Source organism: Miniopterus schreibersii (assembly GCF_964146895.1).
Source record: "Miniopterus schreibersii genome assembly, chromosome: 5".
In the NCBI taxonomy this organism is placed as follows: Eukaryota; Metazoa; Chordata; class Mammalia; order Chiroptera; family Miniopteridae; genus Miniopterus; species Miniopterus schreibersii.
The window spans coordinates 52,202,860-52,217,820 of NC_138106.1; the positions used below are offsets into that span (position 1 = coordinate 52,202,860).

General features: G+C 38.7%; 1 protein-coding gene across 2 annotated transcripts in view; it reads left to right on the forward strand.

Annotated features, from left to right (window-relative positions):
• The window catches only part of LSAMP (limbic system associated membrane protein), a 1,857,927-nt gene that overhangs the window by 940,223 nt on the left and 902,743 nt on the right, over nucleotides 1-14,961 (forward strand). For both annotated transcript variants that reach the window (XM_081137699.1, XM_081137701.1), the window contains exon 2: nucleotides 439-493. The gene's annotated coding sequence lies outside the window, so the exon portion shown is untranslated. The remainder of the gene's footprint in view (nucleotides 1-438; nucleotides 494-14,961) is intronic.

The window sequence follows — 14,961 nt, forward strand, 5'->3', positions numbered from 1 at the left end:
TGCCAGTAGAGTTTTCCCCAATAGAGACTCTCTGTTTTATGCTCTCCAGGAAAATAGGCCATCCATTGTCTTTTGGGGGCTGCTAGGGAGAGGCAGGCATTCCCTAAACATATTTTGGAAGAAGTTGGAAGGTCTAGGTATCTCTTGAACAGAATTTATAAAAAATCCTCCTGTTTTAGCTCTACTTTGACCTGACTACTACTAGTGGTTTCCAGTGGTACAAATACCTGTCCTTGAAGAAGGAAGTTGTTTCTACAGGGCAAATTTAGTGTCTCTTAGATTGTGTTATTTTGTTAAGAGTTTGGCTTTCTCGGCTCAGTTTATGTCCATTACCCCTAGCTGATCTTCTTTTCAGTGTTTTGTTAAACTCATGGCCTCTCCTTTTCTTTTTGTCCTTTACATCCTTAAAATATATGTTTTTTTTCTTTATTCAATTAGTTAACTTCTGGAAAGAAGCAGAAATATACCTGTGCTCAAGTTGCCATCTTTAATTGTAAGTGTGGTATTCTTTAGCTTATATCTCTTAAATTTCAACTTTCCATTGGGGATCCTGGTATTATACTACAGTATGAGTCTCCCTGAATTTTGGTGATGCCCAGGGAGAGATGGTTTATATGAGTTTTTGAAAATGCATTCAATTCCTCACTGGCCAGCTATGGACAGCCACTGAGATGCTGCCAGAAAGTTAGAAACATCTGATTACCTTCTCCTTAAATAAATCAACATTTCTGAGGCTTGGCCTCAAAGTATATACACCTCTTTTTACTAGGCTATGGTGTGGCGGCGGGGGGGGGGGGGGGGGGTGTATAACTAGATCATTTTAAATGATTGTTCTCATCAATTTGCTATTATGTCCTCAACTACAAAAAGAGAGTGTGGATGCCATTGCTTTGATCCTGAGGATAATTTAATTCTATAGAGTACTTAGATTCTTTGCTTGTTATATAAGAAAAACTTGCTGGTAAAAAGAAGTACAAAAACTGACCCAAGAAAAATTAGAGTTGTAGAAATAATATAAATGAAAATTGTACATAGTAAAGTTTGTGATAGTTGAAAACTAACTCAAGAATAACATCTCATGGGAACACTGAGAACTACAGAAATTGACCCAAGAAAAATTAGACATATGAAAAACAAATGGAACAAAATATAGCTGAGAACAGCTAAAACTGTATGTAATAACGTTTGTTATTTATGAAAAGTTGATAGAAAAATTAAAAAAATCCTGACATCCTGACATTTTAGATCTGCAAAAATTACCAGAAAAAATTGGATTTGGTAGAATTAATAAACACATACATACAAGCACAGAAACCCTGCATGTAAAGTACAGAAGCTATAATTTATAAAATTCAATATGAACATAAGACCTTGCTCTTTCTATTATTCACTGTACAATTTACACAAAAAAGCAATGATCACAATAAAGCCAATTTTAGCAGAGTGAAAATAAAAAAAGATGGAAAAGGTTTAAAAGTATATTATAGAATATTAACCAAAGAATGACACTGGTAAATGGAGTTTTATTCAGAAAATACTATCTCAACAAAAAGTCAACAGTGTTCATAGAATCTTGCTGTCAAAAATTTCACTGGTTCTTAACACATTCTCAAGCTAGTATACATGGCTGCAACATTTATTTTTTTTTTCTATAAATAATGCAATATGAAGGCACAGGTAGAAAAATACAGGAATGTGGGATTTAATTCAATACATGACAATGAGGCTCACTATAAGGTAGATACTGTGCCAAACTGAGCAGAAATCCTGGCTCTCTCAGCTCTCTGATTTCAGTTTGAGGAAGACATGGCTGGGATAGTATTTTGCATACCATAAGAGTTCAGTAATGTTTATTGAATTATGTTCTATGGAACTACATTGCTAGGGTATGCTCAGTCCTTGAAAACAATTTATTTATGACCCAGATCATTGTTCTCTGTTTCTTGACATGTTTGTGTGTCCACCAGTTCTAAGTACTTTCTACTTTCAACCTATGCTGGGGCTCCTCTCCTGGCAATCTGACTCACAGGTAGACCCCGGTTCCCGGTAGATCTACAGGCCAGATAAAATTCATCCCCTTTTAACTCCCAGTTTAACCTCTTTGTTCCCTTTCTCTATTAAATATGTTGTGAAACTTGTTTCACCTTTTTTGTGGATCAGCCCTTGCATAGTACCTAGCTTCATGCTAGATACAAGACAGATTAAGAATTACATTCAAATTCATAATAAAAAAATAAGTCCTCAATGTGTACTTAAAAGCAATAGCACAGTCTTAAGGGGTAAGGCAGAGTAGGAGTTTGTCAGAACAAATCACAGTGAGGTGTATGGCCCATGCCCAAATGTAAAATGGCCCTCAAGAAGACCATGTTGAGATTTGACTTTGGCTGGTGGGCTCACAATGCAATATACAGATGATGTATCATAAAATTGTACAGTTGTAATCTATATAACTTTATTAACCAATGTCATCCCAATAAATTCAATTTAAAAAATTAAATTAAAAAAAGAAAAATAAATAAATAATAGTTTTGTATATTAACCCATAGAATTTAATACACAGTCATGAGTCCATACTGACATTATTCTGTAATTGAATAAATAAATATTATTTAGAAAAAGACCATGTTGGGCAGCAAAACCATCCTGTGTCTTAAACCAGCTTTCCGTGTGGCTTTGCTTTTTGTTTGAAATGCAACCCCAGGACACAAAGGACACCTGTGTACAAACGCAAGCATATAAACAAATCCTAGCCAAACATCAGTTATATGAATTGTGTCACTTTGGATTATATTCATTGCTTTGTCCTTCCATTCACGCAAATCTTTGAAGACTGTTTTTTTGTAAAATCTCTTTAATCTTACAATAAATATGTACATATTAAGGAAACCTTATGGAAAGGAGAGAAGGCATTCCCAATATGTATATTTATGATAGCTTGGTAAACAAATGTGGGTTGAAAATAAGTTGTTTGATTGTGAGGATGTTTGTTCTTTGTTGTTGGCAAAAGAGAATTTTAAAAATCTGCAGTATTTACAGTTCAAGAAAAAAGCATCAAAGAAATTATATTAAAAAGCATTATGCTCTACCTGATAGAAATATTTATAAGAAAACAGAACTTAGAATTTATAAGAGCAATTAGAGGTCATTTTGAATAATTTTTTTATGTTAAAGTGAAGAAATTGAGACTCGAATAGGTCAGATGGCTTGCCAAAGCTCAGAAAACTAATGCATAACTGTTTATTTTCTGGGACAAACATATGGCACATGTTAATTATTTTTTACTTAAAATAGATGTTATTGGTAATCCATCCTCTACAACCTAAAGCAATACAAAGTGTTCAGTGAATAAGAGTTGTCTCTGAAGATTAATGAATTTGGGAGACAAGAGGAAGGCTGGTAATCAAGTTTAATGAGCATTTAATATACTAGGTATTGTGCTAAGTTCTTTATTGCAACTTTTAGGAAGTTGTTGTACAACAATGAAACAATTCATATATATATTGATGAGTTCTTGAGTGTTGAGGGAATCTATGTAAAACATTGGAGTTAGGATTTGAACCTAGGTCCTTGTTTCACAATTCTGACATTTCTGCATGTCTTCTGAGCCACAGGAATGACATATGCTTTACAAACAATCTTGGAAGCTAGACTCAGTATCTTTCTAACGATAGAGATCCAGGTATACTTTCACAGAGAGTCAAGTCTCACCGTGAAAATTTGCTTACTTTTTAGGGTTAAAAAAACCACCTAATCTCCCTCTCCAGAGGGGACAATGGGCAGATCTGCCAGCAGCCCCTTCTAAGATTAGAAATTTCCTAAACTCAGTGTTTCCAAGCTGTGAAAGAGACCTGAGTATGAGGCACCTGCCTGGGATGGTTCCACATAGTCCCCACAGAACTTGGGAGACAAGGGAACTGATATGACCATACTTTGCCACAAGTAAGAAGTTGTATAAATAAATGTGGGCTCATTGCTTTGTCAAATAACTTTATGGAAGCGTGGTAAGCTACTTGACCATTTGACAAACACTACTTCTTTAAACCATAAATCTCCTTGTCAAATTTGAGGCAAGAGATCTCTTTCATTCCCTGACAAAAATCTGTGTTCTCATGGCCAAATCATTTGAGTGTGAAAAAACATATGACATTGCCTAGGTCCATCGGTTATAGCTTTGATTCCACAGAACTCATTAAAAGCCCAGGGAGACAAAATAACAGGCATTAATGAGACACAGTAAGAAAGAGAAAAGCAGTTATTTACTAATTTAATTTACTTAATTTGCAATTTAGTTAATTGCTAAAAAGCTCTCATTTTCTTTCTGATTCAGTGTTGTTTGTTATCATTTAAGACATTGTTCCATGAGCATTTGTCTGATACTCCCAGTCAGGAAGGAGGCTGGCACTTCTAACCAAATACCCACATTTTGACAAGGCTGCTCTTTTTAATGCTACCCCCTCCTGGCATTCTTGACAAAAAAAATATCATCCACTTCTATATATGCTTTCAATTATTGGGAAAGTGTAATTATCTCCACTATGCAACCCAGCCAACACCAAGCTAAGATGCACATATTAAAAATTCTTTAACCTTTTTTCATTAACAAAATACTCCATTCTCATAATTGTTACAGTTTTGTTTTGTGAGCTCCTTTGAGTTGAATAGACTCTTCCAGCATGTGCCTCTAAATCTGAAAAGATAAATGTTGGGAGCTTTATCGCTAGGACAGCCACCAGCTTCAGCCTGTGAAACGGTGCAGCTTCATGCTGCTCAGAATAAGCCTCGGCCCCTTTGGCTGCCGGCTCACGGGATTCTGTTGAGTGAGTATGAGTATATGCCTGTGCTGCCCAAACCTGTCACACCCCCCAGGGGGACCCCGCATCTGATGAGCTTGGCCCCTCACTCCCTCGACCCACCCTTGGTCAGCTGTGCCCTCTGGAGCAACGGGTTTGGAGAAGAACAGAGAGGGAAAGGCATATGTTTAGACGGCTGAGTGGGATGCAATCCTCCAGTTTTTTCAACAGTCCCCCTGATAAAAGGAAGACGAATATGAGGGTCAGGGAGAACTGTGTGTGAGCAAGAGTATGTGGCTGATTTCTTCTCGCTGAAAAAGTCTCTGACATGAATCAGACCGTGGCAGATAGAACCATTCTATTCCATGTCGGGAGAATTAACTAGTTTTTCATTGTGGGGAAATTAAAAAGCAAAAAGTCAAGTCATCAGAAACAAAATGGTCACAGTGATTCTTTGTGCTCTGTTCGTACCTTTGTGCCAGGGGACGAGGCAAATTAAAGATATTAGGTTATTAATTTCCATGGTAGCCTTGTGAGGGAGGACAATGGAAACTAATTATCCTTGTTTTCTAGATGCCGAGAGAAGTGAAAAGACCTCTGTGTAATTCATGGGCAGTGTGTGTAATTTGCGGGGAGTGGACCCCCAGTCCTCTGTTTAATTCCGCAGTAGCTCATGGGTCAGAGTCAAGTTCAAGGGAAGGCCGGTTCTGGGGGGGGGGGCGCCCCAGAGCGCACTCCCTGCACTGGCCTGTGATTCTTCCTCATGCTCTCCGGGCCTCCCAAAGGGTCACGGCAACGTCCGAGCAGAAAAAGAGGGGGGTGCTATTGGAAATTCAGGTTTGTACAGAAACAAAACTAAGGAGAGCATGTAATCATGGGACTGACGCACTGGAATAAAGTGACATTGTCAAGTGTCTGATATTTTCAAGTTTTTAGAAATATCATAGGCAAGACCCCTCCCAAGCCCAGCAGCTTCATGCCTGAGAAAGTGGGAAAGTGCCCCTGCAGTGTCTGTTGGAACTGCCATGCCCACCATCGGCTCACGGTGTCGTTTCCATCTTCCCTGAAAGAGGCCCTTTTCAGTGTGCACACAGCCCCCGTCGGGTCGGGGGAGAGCGAAGGGAAGGAAACTGGATAGAAGGCTGGACAGAAGACGAAGAATCGTGTTGGGTGATTTTAAAGTCATGAAAGGGAAGTTTGCCGCATAGAGCCGCAGAAAGGGGGTGGCGCACAGCCAAAGGAAATCCCGAAGAACATATCAGTGGATACAGCAGTCGATGATTAGCAATATGCCAAAAATAAATGAATGAAAATCACTTTCTCTTCCATAGTTGAAATGGTCAGAAATTTGGCACAAAACACTAAAGTGAAGAAAAAAAAAATAGTTGAGCAGAAACTACAAAAGAAATCCTAGCTTTAGTGTTGCTGTCTACTGTGCTTTGATGAAGTCTGGGCATGTATTCAAATTTTTTAAATTAATTAACTAATTAATTAAAATATATCTATGTACCTATACATATATGGGGCATCTGAAAAAAATGTGTACACACACTTTGAATAATTATAAAGGCGGTGTTTATTAAAATACATTTCATTTTCAAAATTGAGCTATCAGCTATTAAAGTGTGTGTTTTTTTGGGACACCCTGTATATGTGTGTGTGTTTATGCACACACACACGCACACATGAGGAAATGTTTACAGAATCATTTTTCTGCCATATTCATGCAAAAAGCACCCTGGAAAACAGCTGGTTACGCGTGTGTGAAGCCCCCTCAGGATGGAGCGTTCACCGAGTGCTGCATCAGGGTTAGCCGAGCAGGCGGCTGCAAGGAAGGCCTCAGTAATGAGAACTGCAGAGTGGAAAACCCTTTGCACCGAGGGCTCAATAATTAATCAAAGCAAACATTTCTAACGAAGGCAGCAGCCACAGCAGAGCACAAAGGAAGCATTTATGGAACTAGGGCTGAATGAAAGAGAAAGAGAGAAAGGAAAGGCAGAAGAAGCTCAAAAGCCATGTTGCCAGCGAATGAGAATGTTGGAAACCTAAATATTTTAATTTTCAAGATTCCGGAGAGCCTGGTGGATCAGAAATTCATGCCACACATAAAATATGTTAACTTTTTCTTCTCTTCAAAACACACATGTTCAGAGCTTGGAAGTTTGATGTGGTGGGGATTTGATACTCAGCACCCCAGAGCCTGGACTCTTTAATGAGAACTGGCAGTGACAGCCCAGCCGCGAGCCAGTCTAAGGTGGGTTTTTTTAATCACTTACTTACTTCTGAGACCTAGTAAGCCTCGGATTTCTATGTAACAGTACAAGCAAAGCACACACGTATTTAAATTTCATTCATATATTCACTCATTTATTAATGATCATTATTGAGCAACTACTATGTATAAAATTAAGGCCTGCATAGTACAAACAAGAGAAGGAAGTGAACATCAGAGTGTCATCTCCTAAAGATATAAAATATTACACTGAGTTTAGTGCTATGGGAGAATTGGAGACAAAGTGACATGGAAATTCAGAAGAAGGCAAGGTCAATTCTTGTTTGGGAGAAACCAGAAAAGGCTCAAGGAAGGAGGTAGCACTGAAGTTGAGACTCAAAGAATGGTTGTAATTCCCTAAGGGAGCCAGGGTTGTTTCCCACAAACGTTAAAAAGAGCAGTTAAGCATGGTTGTGTTGTCTTCTGTGAGACTGCGCATCTAATTTATCTAATCCATGTAGCCACATTCATTCCCCCGTTGCATTGTAAAATAATTTGAAAGCACTGAACAACTAACAATGCATGGATTGTGTGTTTCAACAAAGAATGACAGCAGGGAAAAGCAGGTGGGAAACTTAGGGAGCATTTTTATTTATTTTGTTAGAGTAACTGTTTTTTTACAAATTCTGAGTTTGCCCCTGAGGATGCAAAGAAGTGGAAGACCCCTTTTGATGACCACACAGTTACTCAAATGGCCACAAAAACACTTGACACTTCCTCTTTGGGGAGCTGTCCTGAATTACAGTTCTTCACAGTTGACCTAGAATGACAATCTCGCCTCTAAGAACTTGAGTTTTGAGAGAACACAAATTTACATATATTTACACATGTAAATCAATCCTACATGATTCACTCCCTGATGGAAGCCACCATACATTTTGCAAAGGGTTTTCACAATGTGTTGTTCAAGTCTATTAATAACTTTATGAAATAACTTGGTCAAGTATTATCATTATCCCTATTTTATTTTAGGTCAAGGAGAGTGAGCCTCAGTGAGGGAAGGGACCTGTCTAAAGTCAGGCAACCAGAAATATGACCACTCCAAATACAATCATGTTGGTTTGGGTTTTGTTTTTGTTTTGTTTTTGTTGTTTTAGCAATAACCAGTAGGAGTCATCCATCTTTCAACTCATTTCAGTGAATATTTCCAACCATGTTACCTCGCCGTCTCAAAGTCTCTGTTTTTGACCAGTCTCAGCACGGCTGCTGTGTATAATGAAACCTACTTTCTGATTCGGGCAATGGTTGCTTGTCAGGTTTTGCTCAGAAGTCTTAATAATACTTCACACCCAGATATGTTCTCCAGAGGTGGTAAATTGAAAATCATCCAATGGTAATATGGTCTAAATAGCCCAAAGGCTTCCTTCCGACTCTATTTTTTAGCAGTCGGGATGTAATGGAGATGTCTGCAAGACGGAAAGAGGGCACATACATTTTAACTACTGGCTGTTTTCTATATGTGTGTCCACATTCCAGCCTGCTTGTATGTATTACAATTACCATTAATACAGAGCCTGAAAGGTAAATCAAACCCAGAGTGCCCATCCCTCCATTCCATCAAGGTTGCCTTGAAGTCGTTGGGTACAGTTCTGCATCCTTGATCTTGGGTTCTCAAAATCCATGCAGGATGCACCATTGCACATACTTGCTAGGCATGCTGATCATGTTGCTGTGCAGTAGACATAGTACGTATTAGGCTGAGCCTCTAGTTTTATACTGTGAAACCTATCTTGTGGGGTATGTCTTATATCAAAGTTGCTGCAGGCAAGTCATGACACCCTCTGATCTGAGTTAGGAGATTTTTTTTTAGTTGTGAAGAAACAGCCAGATGTACTTTTTTTTCTTTTTCTTTTTCTTTTCTTTTTTTCCTTTTGGCTGCCTCCAGTTTCTCCAGAATCCCAGGGAAGTTCCAAAGGCCTCTGAAGCCTTACATGCAGAGACTCTGGGTAAGAGCTCAGTGGGAGATTTTCCTTTCATGAACTAATCCCAGGGCAGAGGGCCGGCAAGGGCCTCTCTCTCTGCTGGGTGCCTGGGGATTTATTCTGGCAATAGGACCACCTAGTGGGGTAGTCTGACCGGTCGTTTCTCCTGGACAGAGCGATTTGATAGCTGAAAGGGTGCCACCCATGGGAGTAACAGTTTCTGAGAGGGAGAAAAAATGTGTTTCTGTGGAGTCACGACAAAGATTCCAAATCCTGTTCCCAATCCTAGAATCCCTGTTCACTTTCATCACATTTCAATATTGATCAAAACAGGCTGTGAAAATGTAGCAAAGATTAGTGTCATAGGAATTATTTGGAAAATTATATAATATTCTCTGAAAAACCTTTAAAAGGCAGCAGAGAGAGGCTTTCTTCCTGCTAAGAATGATAAAACTACTCTTTCAGTTATGAAAATCACACAGCTCTCTGTCCCAACACAAAGAATTAACATCAAACTAGAGAAAGCTAAAATAAAAACCTTTCTCTTCCCTCTCTCCCCATCAGTTCGCCTCTTCCACATATTTACTTTTTTTTTTTAAACTAAGGTTCCTATTTTAACTAAGGTTCGCATCTCAGGCTTGTGAGATAATGGCGCCCCCCTGCAGGGTACCCTAGTAGACAGACCTCATTGCCTTGCCCGCCTTCACTCTCCTTTCCTGGTAATCTGTAGGCTCTATAGATTGCACATCAGAGATCATTTTTCATAATAAAGCTCTCTCTAGGACAGTTTATCTTTTAACCCTTTCCCTTGAAATTCTGTGGTTGATTGTGTTTCTGATCAAAAAACATTCACGCTGCTAGCATTTCAAAAGATGAATTGAAGAGATTAAATTTGAGAGAAGAGGAAGGAAGATACAGTGTAATTGATAATTAGGTGGACTTCACTCCAGCCCCCTCAGGATAACTCTCTGGTCTTTGAGCTAAATTTTGGAGGGTAACGAATTTTTATCGGAAGCCCACTTTGTAGCCGGTTGGAGTCCTGTTCGCTCCTCTCAGCGTGAGCTGTCTTTGGTAAAAGGCTCATCGGTGGTAATGGGCCAGCCACTCACCTCCCCGCTCACACTGCTGCTGACTGCTGACCCAGGCTGCGCTTTGCCACTGAGTAATGAGGAGGGGACCAAAGAGAACCTGGTCCCGTCAGCCCACATAAAGCCGAGAATGGGCTCATTTTTGCAAATTATTCAGGGGCAGCACCTGAATTGCTGTCAGCTAACTGGATAAATTAGGGGAAGGAGAAAAATAACATCCCCCCCCCCCTTCCTCTACAAGTTATGCAGGTGGTCTTTTCTGGTCTTAACTTCTCTCATAGAGATATAGCCTGAAGTCTTATACGACCTTAATTAAATTTAAGATGATACTTGGCTTTCTGTGAATGCTGAGCAGGGAATCTTTTGATTGTTTCATTACACAATCAGACTATATTTCCCATGGCCAGATAACATGTGAGGGGGAAACCTTGAAGTCATTGGGGCTGTATGAAAAATATCGGCTGTATATTTTCCCACTTTTAGCATACTTTGTGTTGAATCACAAGGAAATTCACAACTAAATAGATTTAAACAGCAAAATGGGCTGCAGTTTAGCTAGTGGTTAAAAAGCATAAACACTGAAGCTAGATCATTTGGATAGAAAACCCGCCCCTACCATTTTTAGCTATGTAGTCTCAAGCAAGCTACTTTACCTCTGGAGGTTCTGTTCTCTCATTTGCAAACTGAGCATAATAATAATAATACCTCCGTAGGTTGGTTGCTGTAAGGATGAAATGGACCTGAAGTGGCCAGATCTGGTTCACTCCCTAGATTTTTCTGTTGCTATGATCTGTAATTAAAAAGTCATGCATGGTCTTACGTTCCATTTTCATGTACATGATTGGAAATTTCACACCACAATCTTGCAGATACTGAAAGTAGCATTCCTAGTTAAGGCAGAGTGATCTGTGAACCCAGGGGTACATTGCAGGTAGTAGGCATCATGTGCTTTTACCAATAATGTAAATGCCAGTCCTGTTGTTTTCAAGATCCAGGCATGTCACTAGGTTGCTGGTCTGGGGGAAACCTTTAGCTGGTAAACTAGTACTGCAGAGCTCTTGAGGTTAAGGGAAGATAAGCAGCACTGCTCATATCAATGCAATTATTTAGAAGATACCCTGTGCTGCACTAATAGCACCTTTGTGGGAGGATTACACATTCCCATCTTGTTGAAGGAAGATCTGGCCACATGATTTGCCTTTCCCAACTGGTGGCACTTCGGGATTCATAGTTATTAGTACTGAATCCCTTCCTCTGAGCCATTGAAATCTGATTCTTTCCATATCACTGATCATCCTCACTTCCTAATCCAATATCCATTCCTTCATTACCCCTTCCCCAACCCTTCAGTCTTTGGCATTGCTTTCCCTAGATATGAACTTCTTTCCTCCATAAATGCTATGTAGAATCTCCATGCAGAGTCACGATCTTAACACAGGTCACAGGCTACTTATTCAAGTCTGACCCAGTGTCTGGAACCCTATGACTCAAGGTTTCTCTAAGCAAGCATCATTTCTTTTAAGTTTGCTTTGATCCGTTAGCTGGGTGTAATTGTTATAACATTGACATAGGTGTATCCAGCCCTTTCGGTAAGTCTCTTAGTTCCATAACTAACCTAAGTCGACGGAATTGAGGTGCTTGCTTCCTGTGCACATTCTGTCGTGTACTTACTGTGTGTTTGGCTTGTTTGTTTGTGGGAGAGTGGCTTCTCTTTCAGCCTGGTCCTTCTAAGTATCCCAACATTTATGCTGGTATCAGACACGAGAAACTAAGGCGTGCTGCAGTGACAACTGACCTCTCCCCTAAATCCTAACGCCTTATAGGAATGAAGTATTATTGCACTTCACTCACCACATCTCACATGAGTTTGGTGTGATTCTGTTCCATGTCATGCTCACCTCAGGACTCCAGCTGATGGCGTATCCGTGACAGAATGTTGCCATCAGTTGGGAAAAGCAAATCATGTGGCCAGGTCTTACTTCAGTAAGATGGGGATGTGTAATCCCCCCACAAAGAGGGGGCCTTGTAGAGCAGGCCACCAAGTATGAATGAGCAGTAACACGAGCTGCCACAGCGCTGAAGCACGTTGCTGTACCTACAGGAAAGACTATAATGCAGACTTCGGGGTTCTTTAGATTCCTAACACAGGAACCTCAACTTCTGGCTTTTCCTATCTCCAAATTACACAAAGAAGCGGAATAATTCAGTGATTCACAAATTGTAGCTTTAAATTAATAGTGAGGTAGGTAGGCACACACCTTATTTTTTTTAAAGAATTCTTATTTTGACATTTCTTTGAAGAAGGATAGTGATTCTTAGAGGGAGATTAGACAAATTGTTCCTCTTTGTTCTTCCACTTCATGCAGCTACAAAAGGTAAGAAAAAAAATTGAAGCCATTCTTTAAATTATGAGTCGTGTTCATATTATATACAAATCTGATGTAAATATACCATCTAAGGGTGAGCTTGATTGTAAAGAGAAACACATATTCAACAAATTCATTTAAATCAAATGGCTATGGCAGAAGCTTTAAATAAGTAATGATAAGACAGAAATACCTAGTAATAAAGTAGCTAAAAAAATGAGAGTAAAATCTCATGTGAACCCATGGGAAATATAACGTTACAGTAGGATAGCTGACAACGAAATTAAACTAATAAATGAGAAATACATAGTATATCAATTCAATAACTCTGCAGTGAATACACTATTTTATTTTCCCAATAAAGTGGCTTATTTTTTTTTAGGAATAAAAATTAATACTGAGATTTTAAAAAGCCAAAGCTTTTTCAAATTTCGTTGAAGAAATAAAACAACAGCAATGTAACTGACTTTGTAGAGACGAGAGAAAACTTTTTTATTTTAAGTTTTATAGGAACGAAAGTGTTTCTTGATCAGATATTGGCTTAGTTTCAATGAAACTGCAAGAACACTGAATAATCTAGGGTTTGCAAGACAAGATAGTATTCCAGTGAGAAAGAAAAATAATTAATTTTTATCTCTAAAGCTCTTTGGACATACAAAATATTTATTATTATGTAATATTTTTAGTTTGATACACATGAGAGATTAGTACTTAGTGTATAAGTTGCTTTTGCAAATCAAATAAAATATAATAAATAGTTCGCAAATTCTTTCGGCGAATGGCAAATGTTTTACATAAGAAATCACAAATTTCTGAGTTCAAATAGTACACAAAGAATGTAGGAAAATAATTAGAATAGATGAGGGAATGTGTGAGTTCACCTGTATTTGTGTTTTACCCTTTGCCCAGAAAGATAGAATGCCCTCTTTAACTAATTATCCATCAAATATTCCTAGGAGCTAGTTCCTTCAACAGATGTTTCTAACTCTGTTTTGCATATGGAGAAAATGAAAAGGAAAAAAAAAAAAAAAGATTTAGGGAGAAGTTGAAATAGAATAAACTTGACTAGCAAAGCCAAAAAAGCTTAAGTTTTAAACTCTGGCATTATCCACCCAATAGCCCAAATTAATTTCCATTAAACATAACCCAAAGAGTAGCTTGTAAAGTCTACCTTAGTTCTCTTAAGTCTCCAAACTCAATCATGTTAATAATGCAATTGCTGACAGAGGTTTAACAACCCTAAATCTCTTGAAGTTGGTGAGATGTCATGTGGCAAAAGGCTAATTAGAAGGGTCTTGATAGACTTCAGAGGGAAGTGCGGCCACATATGTGATACCTCTGTGGCTGATCTTGAGTTCCCAGTGCCTTAGAGATATTCTGAAATGTTTTGCCATTTGGGAAATTAAAATTTACAGTGACAAAATTGCATATGTTTAAAAAAAAAAGCAAAACACAGCCAAAAGAATGACTTCAATTAATGGGTCAGCCTAGGGAAATGGATTTTTTATTTGTAAAGAACCAAGGGACTGAGTAAAGATCCATCAATATACAGTATCAGGTAATTCTAATTAACTACTGGAAGCAAGGGGCTGGTCTCACTCAGTGTAGAGGCCACATGGGGAAATAGCGCTTCCTTCTTCAGGCACAGGCATTATCTAACATTCTACAAAGGAAAGAATTTTTACTTCCTTGGAAATATTTGTTTGCCCTTCTCCCACTAATAGTACTAGTATTAATCAGTATCTGATGAGACATTTTTATTTACAGAATACTTTAAAGTATTAAATTTCGTAGTAAACATTTTCTTTCTTATTATCACTTTCTCCTTAACAAAGTATAGAAAACATAGGGAAAGAACTTGGGAGGGTAAAGTGATTGGCATGAGATCATAGTTACCCTAGACTTCAAGAATTTGGAGTTTCGCCCGGCCAGTGTTGCTCAGTGGTTGAGCGTCAGCCCATAACCAAGAGGTCACTGTTGGATTCCTGGTCAGGACACATGCCCGGATTTCAGACTGGATCCCCAGCAGGGGGCGCGCAGGAGGCAGCCCACTGATGATTCTCTCTCATCACTGATGTTTCTCTCTCTCTCTCCCTCTCCCTTCCTCTCTCTGAAAAAAACAAAAACATATTTAAAAAAAAAGAATTTGGAGTTTCACATTGTGTGGGAATATAAGGAAAAACTATGTCACCTGATTTATCAAGTTCATCTAATTAATTTATATCGTTGGCCAATTTTGTGTCTTTTATTACTCTTTATTGAAATGGCAATTAATTAAAAATTAATTTTTGAAAATTTAATACTTTAATAATTTAATTAAATTTTAAAACTGCCTTCTCTATCTTATACATAGACATATTTTAATTTTTTTAAATCCTCACTCAAGGAAGGGGGAGAAAGAGAGAGAAATAGAGAAACATCACTGTGAGAGAAAAACATTGTACCCTGACCAATATCGAGCACCCAACCCTTTGGTACACAGGACAAGGCTCCAACCAACTGAGCCACGTGGCCAGGGCTAGA